This window comes from Crocuta crocuta, unplaced genomic scaffold (genome assembly GCF_008692635.1).
Source record: "Crocuta crocuta isolate KB4526 unplaced genomic scaffold, BGI_CrCroc_1.0 scaffold44, whole genome shotgun sequence".
NCBI lineage: Eukaryota > Metazoa > Chordata > Mammalia > Carnivora > Hyaenidae > Crocuta > Crocuta crocuta.
Genome location: NW_027530179.1, coordinates 6,784,262 through 6,798,908, shown reverse-complemented (window position 1 = coordinate 6,798,908; position 14,647 = coordinate 6,784,262). Strand labels below are relative to the sequence as shown.

At 47.8% G+C, this 14,647-nt stretch overlaps 1 pseudogene; it reads right to left on the bottom strand.

Annotated features, from left to right (window-relative positions):
• Positions 1–8,813: 8,813 nt before the first annotated feature.
• Positions 8,814–11,092, bottom strand: LOC144232121 (core-binding factor subunit beta pseudogene; annotated as a pseudogene).
• Positions 11,093–14,647: the final 3,555 nt, after the last annotated feature.

The window sequence follows — 14,647 nt, the reverse complement described above, 5'->3', positions numbered from 1 at the left end:
AATCAATCTTGATACGAGAATCCCCAAGCCCTTTAATGGAGGTTGGTTGGGGATTTTTGCCCTAAAATATGACACTAAGTTTCACTTAGCATCCTATACAATCTACTTTTTAAAAATCAAGGCATCTTGAAACGACAGCTATTTGCAGTGTTCTAAGTTATCCTCTCGCTGTTAATGTACACACGTAGGTTTAACATAGCTGTAATCGGTGTGCAAATGCTGCTTCCATTCTCCTCTTGTCACTAAGATTCCAGCGTACACGTTTCTGGGCAGCAAGAAAAGCCACGTTCTTATGACTTTCAGTGGCTGTATGCAGTGAGCATGCTACCTCTTCATAGCTGGGATTACTTAGCCCGGTTCATTTGGGTTAATTCCAATTTCTCCTCACTATCCATAGCATTTGGGCTCAGCATCAAAACATCATCCTGAAGAAGAGAGTAATGAGCTCCTCACTATCAGTCATTCAAGCAGAAGCTAAAGGGTGCCTTTTTTTTTTTTTTTTTGAGAGAGAGAGAGAAAGCCAAATCGGGAAGGAACAGAGAGAGAGATGGACAGAGGATCCAAAGTGAGCTCCATGCTGAGAGCAGAAAGCACAGTGCGACGTGGGGCTTGAACTCATGAACCATGAGATCATGACCTTAGCCAAAGTTGGATGCTCAACTGACTGAGCCACCCAGGTGCCCCTAAGGGGTACCTTTTATGAAGTATTGGTCCAGGAGTCTCTTGCAGCAGGTGAAAGATTGGGCCAGGGATCTGAATCTCTTTGTATTCGATCCCCTGAAATAAGCCCACACAGCTGAATGACCTCACTGCAGCTCTGGGGACAGGTCCTCTATAAGACTGTGGCAACATACACATGAAACGATGCTCAGCATCCCTCCTCATCAGGGAAATACAAATCAAAACCACACTGAGATACCACCTCACGCCAGTCAGAGTGGCTAAAATGAGCAAATCAGAGAACTCTAGATGCTGGCGAGGATGTGGAGAACCGGGCACCCTCCTACACTGTTGGTGGGAATGTAAACTGGTGCAGCCCCTCTGGAAAACAGTGTGGAGGNTTTTTTAAAAAAAAAAAAAAAAAAAAAACTGTGGCAGCCGGGGACCCCTGGGTGGCTCAGTCGGTTAAGCTTCCACCTTTGGCTAGGGTCATGATCTCGTGGTCCCTGAATTTGACCTCTGCATGGGGCTCTATGCTGACAGCTCAGAGCCTGGAGTCTGCTTCAGATTCTATGTGTCCCTCTCTCTCTGCCCCTCCCCTGCTCTGTTTCTCTCTAAAAAATAAATAAACATTAAAAAAAATTTTTTAAAGACTTTGGCAACCTGTCTAATGACGTTTACTTACAGCTTCAGCTATTATATTGGCTTTATCATTTTTCCTTAAGTTTTATATATGTTTTATTCTTATGTTGAGAGTTTAATCAAAACTACTGGGGACAAAACAAAAAACAAACAAAAATATACTGGGGACACACTGGTCCTGAGATTTTTTTTCAAGTTCAAGAATTTATGCTTTGTAAAAAAGTTTTATTTTGGCATAATTTTCCACTTACAGAAAAGTGGCAAACATAGTACAGAGTGCTCCCATAATTCCTTTCATCCAGAATCCCCTGATGTTAGCATCCGACATCATGCCATACTGCAGTGATCAAATCCAGGAAATTTACCCTGATAACCAGTCTATGGATGTTATTTGAATTTCACCCGCTTTCCCACTAAGGTCCGTTTTCTGGTTCAGGATTTGATCTGGGTCCCGCTCTGTGTTTCGTTTCCATATCTTAGTCTCCTTCAGTCTATGGGAGTTCCTCAGTGTTTGTCTTTCGTGACCTTGCCACTTGTCAAGGGCATTGATGGGCTATTTTGCGGAACGGCCCTCAATGGAGGCTAGTCTGAGGCTTTCTCACGATAAGATTGAGGGCACGCATTTTGGGAGAGAAAGCACTGAGGAGATACACTGTAGTCCATGCACAATATGAGACATACATGATATGCATGTGGCTCATACTGGGGATTTGACCACAACAACTTGTTTCAGGTGAGGTCTACCAGGTTTCTCTACTATACAGTTACTACCTTTCCCTTGATGACTAACGAGTATCTTCTGGCAGACACTTTGAGATGATGTAATACCATTCTCTCATCAGTATTCAGCCCAGTAATTTTACACGTTACTGGTTCTTACCTGTAAACAGCCATCGTGATGGTCTTTGCCTAATGGGGCTTTTCTGTACCCACCATTCCTTCCACATTTATTATTTAGAGTTCTCCTGTAAGGAAGAGCTGGGTTCAAGGTTTTAAACCAGACCCTTCCTTACCTGCCAAAATATCCCATCATTGAAGGTGTGCTGGGCTGGGCGTTCGTTTTATATTTGTGTGATTGGACCACCCTCAGAACAATCTCATAAGATAGGTTCCCTGATCCCCACTCTATGCAGGGGTCCATTTCATCCATCTGTGTCTCAAACAGCTAGAAATTGAGCTCTGTGTATATAAGAGGAGAAATAGGCTGATAGTTTCTCCCTCTGGTCTATTGATTAATAGACCTTTGCTCCCAGACCCACCTTGTCTGTCTGGCTTAGGTGGAAAGGACCGGGTGGGGCGGGGGGGAGTATTGTATGGGGGGATGTCACACTGCACCCGGCTGCAGGAAGGGGAAGGATGGGGCAGAGCTTCAGGGTCAGATGGAAGCCGGGATCCAAACACCACTAGGACCTTTTGGCTTCTTCTCACTCCTGCCTTGCTTCTGTCCCCCACCGCCCCCTCTCACTACATGCTGGCTTCCTCCATGTTGCTGACCACAGACAGCTGGCTTTCATGCTTCCAGAGAAACAATGAAGCCAGAGTTCGCTGATGAATGCCTTGAATTCCTGACCCACTCCTGGACCGGTCATCTGTGGTCAGCAGCAGGGCCCGAGGCAACCTGGAGGCTCCCTTAGGAAGCATTCTGAAAAGTGTAGACAGGCCAAGTCTCCAGAGAAGTATGGGATGCTTCAGGGCAAATCTCAGAGATGTCCAGGCACGTGCATTTCTGATGACATGTGGCACCTCCTGCTAACTCTTCCTCACCTCTCTTTGCACAAATTACAGAGTGTGATGGCGACATGTGACATGCAATTGACTCCAGGAGACCAATCTCCACCGCTCGTTGACCCTTTGACCCCAACCATTCACTCCCCCTTTCTGAGCCTGGATTTCCCTGACTGTAAAATGAAGATAGTATCTTCCCCCACAGGGTTGCTGCAGTAATCCAGTANGGGGGGGGGGGGGGGGGAGGAGGCAAGCCCACTGTAACCATCAGCTGAGTCGCCCTCTTTGATGGGGCAGGGGCTGGAGGCAGTGGCTAAAGAGGAAAAGAAACTTTGGGGAGCGCTGAGAACGGTCTCTTTCTGGACCTGTGTTCTGGTTCCGGGGTCTATTGAAGTCAGTGAGCTGAATCCTCACGATATGAGCGCATTTCGGGAGGCGTACTGTGCTTCGATTCACGTTTCATAAAGTCGTGTTTCAGACAGAAGGAAGACAAGAAAGAGAAAGGAGAGAAGAAAAGAGACCAGGCTCTTCCCTTGGAAAGCCCCCAGAATGAAAGAGGGAGGCTGTCCCTGCTCAGGGAGTTCCCACCCGATGGGGACAGGGCAGGTTCCCCGTGACAACACTCTCCCCAGTAGCAGAGAAGTAGAGATGCGAGCAGGTGAAATAGGGAGGAGCGAGTCTTCTTGCACAGCTGTGCACGGACTGTAGTATATGTATTGCTTTCATTACACAGACGTTTACTGTGAAAGTAAGTTAAACATACAAACGCACATCATGGCTAATGGTGGCAAAAGTGGTCTGTGATAGCTGAAGGCAGGTTTTAATGGAGATGAATTTAGAAAAGATGATGCAATGATCGAATTTTGCCGAAATCTAGATTATGGGGAAATATCAAATTGCATCAATAGCTTAATAAAATTTTTCAAAGCCTGAACTATCAGGGAAAAAAGACTTAGGATCTTAATGCCAGCATTAAGACAGACATTAGCAACCCTGTGCTAAATGACAGGAAAAATGGAGTATTTACAGAAGGATGGCGCTATGGACATTTACTAACACGTGACCTTAGTTACTAGTGGAATGAACGCCCTTAGTTAGAAGCGACAAAGGAAAAAGAATACCATCATCCTCATGGTATTAAAAAAATTAAGTGCATGGGGCGCCTGGGTGGCTTAGTCGGTTAAGCGTCCGACTTTCGCTTAGGTCATGATCTCGTGGTTCGTGGGTTCAGGCCCCGTGTCGGGCTCTGTGCTGACTGCCAGCTCAGAGCCTGGAGCCTGTTTCACTCTGTGACTCCCTCTCTCTCTGACCCTCCCCTGCTCACGCTGTCTCTCTCTCTGTCTCCTAGAAATAAATAAAACATTAAAAAAAAATTAAGTGCAGGAGTCAAAAACCAAGGAACTCTGTCATAAAGTAACCCTAAAACACACTCTAAGGGCCACTCAAAAGGCGATTCCCTCAGGGGACATTAGGGAACTGAGTGTGTAAACATGTGGGCTACATAACACCAAGTACTGACCAAATTCACTCATAGTACTTAGTTACACAAGATCAGCAAGCTCTTGATGGTGCATTATTGTTTGTAGCAACTTAAGCACACTCCTTACCATGCATGACTCCAAATATATAACAAATAAATATTTAAAATGTTTTAATGTTTATTTATTTTTGAAAGAGAGAGACAGAGTGGGAGCAGGGAGGGGAAGAAACAGAGGAAAATGCAGAATCCCATGCAGGCTCCAGGCTCCAAGCCATCTGCACAGAGCTTGATATGAAGCTCGCTCGAACTCACAACCCTTGAGATCTTGACCTGAGCAGAAATCGGACATTCAACTAACTGAGCCTTCCAGGTGCCCCATAACAAATATTTTTATTCTGAGACACAGGATATGTTTATGAATTATAAGATTTATATATTCAATAAAAGTCACACCTCCCTCATCATATATATATATGTGTGTGTGTGTATATGTCTTTTTTTTTTTTTGAGAGAGAGAGAGCAGGGGAGAGTCAGAGAGAGAGGGAGAGTCCCAAGTAGGCTCAGTGCAGTGCAAAGAGACCAATTTGGGGCCTCAAACTCATGAACCATAAGATTATGACCTGAGCCGGAATCAAGAGTCTAAGGCTTAACTGAGCCACCCAGGCACTGTGTGTGTGTGTGTGTGTGTGTGTGTGTGTGTGTGCGTGTGTGTGTGACTTTTAAACGCGATGAACTTATTCAGACTTCAGTCCCTTTTCTAAATTGACCATGTTAGTTTTCCAAACTCTTTATAATAATGCCATTCTAGTATGATAAAATACATTTTTTCAGAAAATCAGAAATGTAGTAACATGTAATGAATATGACCATGTAAAATATTTGTAACAGGGTGCCAAATGACTTAGCACTTTTTTCCAGTCTTGTATTTAAAAAAAAAGGGATGGGGGGTGCACTTGGGTGGCTCAGTTGGTTAAGTGTAGGATACTTGATTTAGGCTCATGTCATTATTTCACCATTCATGAGTTCCAGGCCCAAGATGGGCTCTGCACACTGACTGCGGGGAGCCTGCTTGGGATTCTCCCTCTTCCTCTCTCTCTGCCCCTCCTCCACTTGTGCTCTCTCTCAAAATAAATAAACCTATAAATAAACAAACAAACAAATAAAAATATAAAAAGGAGTGGGGAGGGGCAGCTGGGTGACTCAGTCAGTTATGCATCTGACTCGGTTTTCAGCTCAGGTCATGATCTCATGGTTCCTGAGTTCAAGTCCTGCTTCAGGCTCTTTCCTGACAGTGCAGAGCCTGCTTGGGATTCTTTCACTCTCTGTGCCCTGTGCCCTGTGCAAGCATGCATGCTCGCTCTCTCTCTCTCTCTCTCTCTCTCTTTCTCTCTCTCCCTCTTTCTCAAATAAATAAACTTAAAAATCCCACAAGTTTACGGGGCACCTGGATGGCTCAAATGGTTAAGCATCCGACTTCAGCTCAGGTCATGATCTTGCAGTTTGTGGGTTCAAGCCCCGTGTCAGTCTGTGCTGACAGCTCAGAGCCTGGAGCCTGCTTCATATTCTGTGTCTCCTTCTCTCTCAGCCCCTCCCCTGCTTGTGCTCTGTCTCTCTTTCTCTCTCAAAAATAAACATTTAAAAATATTTTAACCCAAATTTATGACCCATTGTATATATATACCACATCTTCTTTATCCATTCATTCATCGATGGACATTTGGGCTCTTTCTATACTTTGGCCATTGTTAATAGCACTGCTATAAATATTGGGGTGCACATGCCTCTTTGAAACAGCACACCTGTATCTCTTGGATAAATACCTAGTAGTGCAATTACTGGGTTGTAGGATAGTTCTATTTTTAATTTTTTTAGGAACCTCCATACTGTTTTCCAGAGCGGCTGTGCCAGTCTGCATTCCCACCAACAGTGCAAAACGGTTCCTCTTTCTCCGCATCCTCCCCAACATCTGCCTTTGCCTGAGTTGTTAATGTTAGCCATTCTGACATGTGTGAGGTGGTATCTCATTGTGGTTTTGATTTGTATTTCCCTGATGATGATTGATGTTGATGTGCCAGTTGGCCATCTGGATGTCTTCCTTGGCGAAGTGTCTATTCATGTCTTTTGCTCATTTCTTCACTAGATTATTTGTTTTTTGGGTGTTGAGTTTGATAAGTTTTTATAGATTTTGGATACTAATCTTTCATCTGATATGTCACTTGCAAATATCTTCTCCTAGTCTGTTGTTTGCCTTTTAGTTTTGCTGATTGTTTCCTTCACTGTGCAGAAGTTTTTTATCTGGATGAGGTCCCAGTAGTTGAGTTTTGCTTTTGTTTCCCTTGCCTCTGGAGACATGTCAAGTAAGAAGTTGCTGTGGTCGAAGTCAAAGAGGTTGTTGCCTGTTTTCTCCTCTAGGATTTTGATGGTGTCCTGTCTTATGTTTAGGTCTTTTCATCCATTTTTGAGTTGATATTTGCATATGGTGCAAGAAAGTGGTCCAGGTTTATTCTTCTGCATGTTGCTGTCCAGTTTTCCCATCACCATTTGCTGAAGAGACCATCTTTTTTCCACTGGAAATTCCTTCCTGTTTTGTCAAAGATTAGTTGGCCATATGTCTGTGCGTCCATTTCTGGATTCTCTGTTCTGTTCCACTGATCTGAGTGTCTGTTTTTGTGCCCATACCATACTATCTTCATAATTCCAGCTTTATAATACAGCTTGAAGTCTGGAATTGTGATGACTCCAGCTTTAGTTTTCTTCTTCAGGATTGCTTTGAACACAGGCTGTTCAGGGTCTTTTCTGGTTCCATACAAATGTTAGGATTGTTTGTTCTAGCTCTGTGAAAAATGCTGGTGTTATTTGGGTAGGGGTTGCATTGAATACATAGATTACTTTGGGTAGTATTGACATGTTAACAGTATTTGTTCTTCTAATCCATGAGCATGAAATGTTTTTCCATTTTTTTGTGCCTTCTTCAATTTCTTTCATACACTTTCTATAGTTTTTGGTGCATAGATTTTTTCACCTCTTTGGTTACGTTTATTCCTAAGTATTTTATCGTTTTTGGTGCAGTTGTAAGTGGGATCGATTCCTTGATTTCTCTTTCTTCGGCTTCATTATTGGTGTATAGAAATGAAACCAATTTCTGTACATTGATTTTATATCCTGTGGCTTTGCTGAATTCATGGATCAGTTCTAGCAATTTTTGGTAGAATCTTTTGGGTTTTCCACATAGAGTATCATATCGTCTGCAAAGAGCGAAAGTTTGACTTCCTCCAGGCTGATTTGGATGCCTTTTATTTCTTTGTGTTGTCTGATTGCTGAGGCCAGGACTTCCAGTGCTATGTTGAACAACAGTGGTGACAGTGGACATCCTTGTCGTGTTCCTGACCTTAGGGGGAAAACTCTCCGTTTTTCCCCATCGAGGATGTTGGGTTTTTCGTATACGGCCTTTATGTTAAGGATACTGTAACAACTATAAACTTAGTGTTAAAAGGCTCTGGCAGACAGCTCTANAGCACAGAGCCCGACGCGGGGCTCGAACCCACGAACTGCGAGATCATGACCTAAGCGAAAGTCGGACGCTTAACCGACTAAGCCACCCAGGCGCCCCACATCAGCAGTTTTAAAATGCCATAGAAAACACAGAAACAAAACAATAACCAAGAATGTCTATCTAAAACGAAACTGTACAACCCACACATCTAAAATGCGAAAAATAATTAGAACAACTGATTAGGGGCGAACATCTCCCTCTCATAAAAATGTTCATTTCTTGACTTTTTTTCTTGTTTTTACATGACAAACTTTTAAATTGATGTGGGGATAAAAAAGAGCTTGACAAGTGGAGAGTTTCAACTCACTTAACTAATGCCAACAAAGTAAGCCTACGTAGGAAAAAATTTTTCAAATTACGGGCTATGCACATACCAAATTAGAAACGCAGGTATTACGATCATAGTGTAAAACCATGGCTGCTGTGATGTCTCATTACTCCCTAAAGTTGAGAAATGGACCACAGGACGTTCAGTGACCCCAGCTTCTGGTGCTGTTGTTGTTTAATGTTTATTCATTTTTGAGAGAGAGAGACAGAGACAGAGCGTGAGCAGGGGCAGGGCAGAGAGAGAAGGGGACAGAGGATCCAAAGCAGGCTCCATGCTGACAGCAGCGAGCCAGATGCAGGGCTCGAACTCACAAACTGTGAGTTCATGACCTGAGCCAAAGTTGGACTGCGCCCAAGGTGATTATTTCTGTTGACTGGAAACAACATGTAAGTAAAGATGGGCGGGCACCTCTGCCGTGCTGCCAATTAACGACATTTGAGATCGTCACGTAAACTGGAACCGGGGCTCGGGCCTTGTGCTCTTCTTGCCTCCATTTCCTCTGGATGAGACCTGTCTCTGTCTTCAGATTCCTTCTCTGAGCTTCTTCAAAGGCCCGTGGCGCTTACGCATCCTCCTGCTGAGCTTGCTCCGGATCAGACTCCAGGCAGCCCATACCCTCCAGTCTCTGCAGGTCACTCCAGCTTTTCCAGCTAACGCAAACACCCCTCCGAATCAGGGGAGTCTTCCCCTGCGCCTTGCCTGCTTCTCTAAGTCAGCATACTCCCGGCTAGGTGTCTCTCGTTCTCCCTGCCAGGGGGGCCCGAAAAAACTGGAGACAGAGCCTGGTTCCTGGGGTCACAAAAGCGATTTCCCAGCAGCCATCAGGGAAGGCTTGCTGGAAACACACCTGGCCCTCTTCGTAGGGCTGGTGCCCGAAGCCCAATTAATTCATGTCGCATTTGCCGCTCAGCTTCCTGAAGAACTCCTCCTTCTAGAGCTTGCTTCTCGGGGTGGGGCGTTGCCTCTAGGGCAGCTGTGTTCCCGGCTGTCCATCCCAGGAGGGCCTGCGGTTACTTACCTGAGGGCCCAGGGCCCACCGCTGGGGTCTCTAGGGGTTAGATTTGCGCTCCTCCTCCCCCACCCTGGACTCCATGGCAAGAGGCAGTCAGCTAGACAGGAAGTCCAGCCAGAAACCCCGGCACAACCGAGCTGCCCAGGGGCGGTCATTGGCACTGGAGCACAGGGTCAGATGTCCTGCCGAGTGCGCCTCCCACCCCATCCCTGGCTCCGTCCACCCTGCCAGCTCAACTTCCTCCAAACCGACCTGACACCCTTTTATTTGATCCCCAGCCACCGGCCTCTTTCCCCAAAGCCCGAACCCACAGAGCCGCTTTATTTGGGGTGTCCTATTTCTCAGCCCCAAGAAGCAAAGTTTCACTGGAGGGAGTGAAAAAGAGGGGCTCCCCAGCTTCTGTGAGACCCAGAGACCCAGAGGGCATGCCTCCCACCAGGGAGATAGGCAGAGCCAGTCTACACAGCAATGGCCAGACTCACCTTGTCAGTGCCTGTGGCGGACATGGAGTAGTGGACCCTCGGGAAGGTGACCTCTGGGATCCACAGGGCCCACTGCTGTTCCAGGGCAGGTGCCTGGGCCGGAACCGCATGAGACACTGACTTCACCGACCTGGAGGGAATGGAGTCAGGCGGTCAGGGGACAAGACTTACTGGGCTAAGGGCAGAACCCGAGCTCTGAAATCAGAGAAGCCTGGGTTCAAATCCCAGCCCACCTCTGGCTAGTGGTGACACATTGGGCAAATCACTTGACCTCTCTGAGCTTCAATATCCCCATCTGTGGAGGGTGGGGGATAATGTGACCCAGAGCTGAAGCCTTGAGGCTTTTTTGGCCATAGTTAGAAATAGATTTTACACTGGGGTGTCTGGCTGGCTTAGTTGGTAGAGCCAATGTGACTCTTGATCTCGGGGTCATGAGTTTGAGCCCCACGTTGGATGTAGAAATTACTTCAATAAATAAAACTTAAAAAAAAAACCCAAAATCTTTTAAAAACGAGATATGTTTTACACCATAACCTTATACACACATACATGTGATACATAATTAAAACAAAAGCCTCACTGCCCCATATAAAACTCTAATCCATACTGCATATGTACACCCTAATTTTTCTATTTTATTTCCTTCTAATGTACTGGTTCCAGTCAACTAATTTGATTTCAAATGGGTTGTGAACTGCAATTTGAAAAACACTGATGTAGATGGCATTGAGCCCATGGAAACACACGCACGCACACAGCGTCACACACTCAGCTGTCATTTCACACATAAGTGATTAATCGCAAGGTTTTAAAAATATTTTTTTAATGTTTTTTTATTTTTAAGAGAGAAAGAGGCAGAGCATGAGCAGGGGAGGGTCAGAGAGAGAGGGAGATACAGAATCCTAAGACAGGCTCCAGGCTCTGAGCTGGCAGTCAGCACAGATCCCGACACGGGGCTCGAACCCGTGAACCGTGAGATCGTGACCTGAGCCAAAGTCGGACACTTAACTGACTGAGCCACCCAGGCGCCCCTCATCACAGGTTTTGGGAGAGCACACTGGTGTCTCCTCCTTCCTTGGTGTCCCCGTGGTGGGGGCACAGAGGATGCTCAATGCATATTTGCTCATTAGGAGCAGGGTTGAAGGCTGGGGGAGAAGAGGGGTACAGCCCACCACATTTGGAGGTGTCGGAGCCTGAAGAAGACCGCCATGTCTCCTGCTTTGGTTTCAGCCCTTTTCCGTGGGCGAAGGGAATGGAGACACCCAGCGAGCAGTAAGTGCCGAGTCTCCCAAGTTTCAGGGCTAAGAAAAGGCCGAGTGATCGCTTGTGGGGGGTGGGGGTGGTACCTGCTCCGGGGACTGTTCCCAGCATTTGAAGATTAAAGGCCCGAGGAGCTTGCTTTATACATCTTCGGTCTGGACAGGGCTTTGCGGGTGTGCCGGGCTTTCCAGTATGAGTCTCCTGTCTCTCCCTCGTAAAGTTTTCAAAAGGGGGGGGTGAGGGGTGTCTGGGTGGCTTAGTCGGTTAGGCATCCGACTTTCGCTTAGGTCATGATCTCGCGGTTCGTGGGTTCGAGCCCCGCGTCGGGCTCTGTGCTGACTGCTAGCTCAGAGCCTGGAGCCTGTTTCAGTCTGACTCCCTCTCTCTCTGACCCTTCCCTGCTCACACTGTCTCTCTCTCTCTCCTAGAAATAAATAAAACATTAAAAAAAAAAAGTGGGGGGTGAAGCTGTTCCTCTGAGATTGGGTGTCCCTGAGGGCAGGGCTGTGTCTCCCTCCTCAGACTGGGGATCCCTGAGCAAAGGAGTTCTGTCCTGCCCCTCTGACTGGAGCATGTGAATGAGCGAGGGGAGAGCTAGGGGCTAACTCCAGCTGAAAGATCGCTTCAGGGCCCCCCACTCTGGCTTCAGCTTCCCTCTTCCCCACATGTCACAAGTGCCATCACGGAAGGCCTCCTAGACCTGGCTTGCGTTGTGTGCAGACCTCCTCCAGCAAAAGGTCTTTCAAACCACCGCCCAGGAGTACCCGACTGGCTCAGCCACAGAGCATGGACTCTGTATCTTAGGGTCGTGAGGTCAAGCCCCATGTTGGGGATGGAGGTTACTTTTTTAAAAAAATGCCACCTACCCCATTCATTAGTGGGTTGTGAAGTCAGGCAAGTAGAACCTAATGAGGGTTCTTTTTGAATGCTATGCAGGTCCATAGCATTATATGGCAATGCAGGGCTTTGGTTTTTTTTTTTTTTAATGTTTATTTTATTATTTTTGACAGAGAGAGAGAGACAGAGCATGAGCAGGGGAGGGGCAGAGAGAGAGGGAGAGACAGAATCCGAAGCAGAATCCAGGCTCCAGGCTGTCAGCACGGAGCCCGACACAGGGCTCGAACTCTGGAAGGTCCAGATCATGACCTGAGCCAAAGTCGGACGCATAACCGACTGAGCCACCCAGGCGCCTCTATGCAGGGCTTTATGCAAGTGTGTGGCTGTGCTCGTGCATCCTGGCTCATGAGGCAAAATGCTGGAAGGACCCCACACTCACACTGTCCGATGCACACGCCCGAACCCACCTACATGGCGAGGCACGTGCTTGCGCAGGCGCAGAGGGGCTCACATCCAGCCCTGGGCTTCACCCCAGCTCCCGCTGCCCCACGGAGGCAGCTGCATTTCCCTGTGCACGGACCCACCTTCCTCTGAGCGGGGCAGGAAGGAAGAGCTCCCTGTTATCCTTCCCTCCCTGCCGTCCCCCCCACNAAAACATACATGCATCTGTATTTCCCAAGGCAGAAATGAGGACAAGTGGTCTGACTTGAGCACAGTCGTCAGACATCAAGCCAGTCCCAACTGCCCTGTCCGTGCGGTCACCCTGTGGGTGCGTACAGCCTCAGTTTCTCAGCCAGAGGGAGTGGCCCACAGTGGCAGTGGGCCTGGGAACTTCCAGAGTCTCCCTCTGGTTATTGACTCGTCTCAGCTTTAAGCCTCCAGGCCTGCCCAGAGGGGTTAGGACCCGGGGCTCCTGTGTCCTTCTGAACCCTGCAGGGAGGTGGCGGTGGGGAGCTGGCCCCTGCCAGGCTTTGCCACACATGGGTTTCCCCCCCGGAATGAGTGAGTGGAGAGTGCATGGGTTTGGGGATTAGGTGGCAGGGAGTGGTGGGGAGTCCTATGTCTCAGGCTTGGGCATATCAAAGGCCGGAGAATCTTTTTTTTTTTAATTTTTTTTTTAATGTTTAGTTTTGAAAGAGAGAGAGCGAGCATGCGTGTGTGGGAATGGCAGAGAGGAGACAGAGGATCTGAAGCAGGCTCCATGCTGTCAGCACAGAGCCCCATGCAGGGCTAGATCTCACAGACAAAATCATGAACTGAGCTACCCAGGCGCCCCGAAGGCCAGAGAATCTAACCAGAGAATAAGGAATGAGACCTGGGGACCGTTCCAAAAGTTCCAAACCAAACACTGATACGGGATCCAGTGTCTGGAGCTGGGACTCTGGTCCCTGCCCAGATCCCGGTCAATCTCATTCAGCCTCTGCAGAGACGAGCCTGTGAGTGGCAGTGCACAGCCGGCGAGGGCTTTCCCTCCACTCTTGGTGTATGTGGACCATCTGGGCAAGGCAGGGCTTGGATCCGAGGACAGGGAGCTGGGGCCAGACAGCCTCCGTAAGGACCTCCCTCAGCAGGTGTGGGCACCTCTCGCTAACACTTTGACACCTGGGGGTCGTGGCTTCCCAGGACCACTACACAGGGAAACCAAGGCCTGGACCCTGAAGGGGGATGCAAAGCCCCAGGGATTCCTCATGCACTTTGTGATGGGGGGAGAGGAAGGATCCAGAAGTCTTCGATACTCCCCAAAGCTACTTCTATTGCTTTCTTGGCTGAACATCTCCTGTTCCATGCTCTCAGGGGGTCTGGAAGGAGTCTGGCTGACCTTCCCCTAAATCCTCCTCATTCTTCATGGTCTGCCTTCTTTAGCAAGCTTTCCTCCATCACTGGCTATTGCTGTCACAACCATAACTGAGCTAAGTTTGGCTCTATGCCATCACCCACTGGGCGATTTATGTGCATTTTCTCATTGAACGCACAACGTTATGAGGTTATAAGGTGTTATTAATTTCTCTTAATAGATGAGGATGCGGGTTCAGAGAGGGTGAGTGCTCTGCCCAAGGTCACTCAGCTATCAAATGACAGAGGCACACATCCCATACTCCCGTTTGAGTGAGTTTCACTTCTCCAACTATGGGCTTTGGAGAGTCAGGGCTTCATCAGGACTCAGCCCACACGACCCAGATTCCAAATCCTGGACCCAAAGTGTCCAATGTTTTCTCAAGACCGCTAGACTTAAGTGATTGCGCATTGTGCCCCCCCACCCCCACCCCAACCCCGGTATATCAATTGATATATTCCTCAGCTCCCTTAGTCCCAGGGGAAATGGAGCTCAACAGCAAAGAGGCTGGAACCATCACATTAGGCCAGGGAGGTCAAAAGCCCCAGAGAACACCTGGAAACTCTTCTCCACCCCCACCCAGCCCTATATGCCCGATGCCCTGCACACTTCCATCTAGGCTCCCATTTCCTTCTAAGCCCTCCCCAGACTTGGTTCCCCAGCTGTCCCCAGCACCCAGGCAAAATTCTGGGTGCGCTGCAGTTCATTCCTTTCCCCTGAGAGTACCCCAAGTACCCTATTCCCTGCCCCTGCACTATGTCCCGGCCACATTTCTGGGGCCCTCTTGCCCTGAGGGGAACTGAGCCAGGGTAAAAAGGGCAGGTGGAGGGAGGC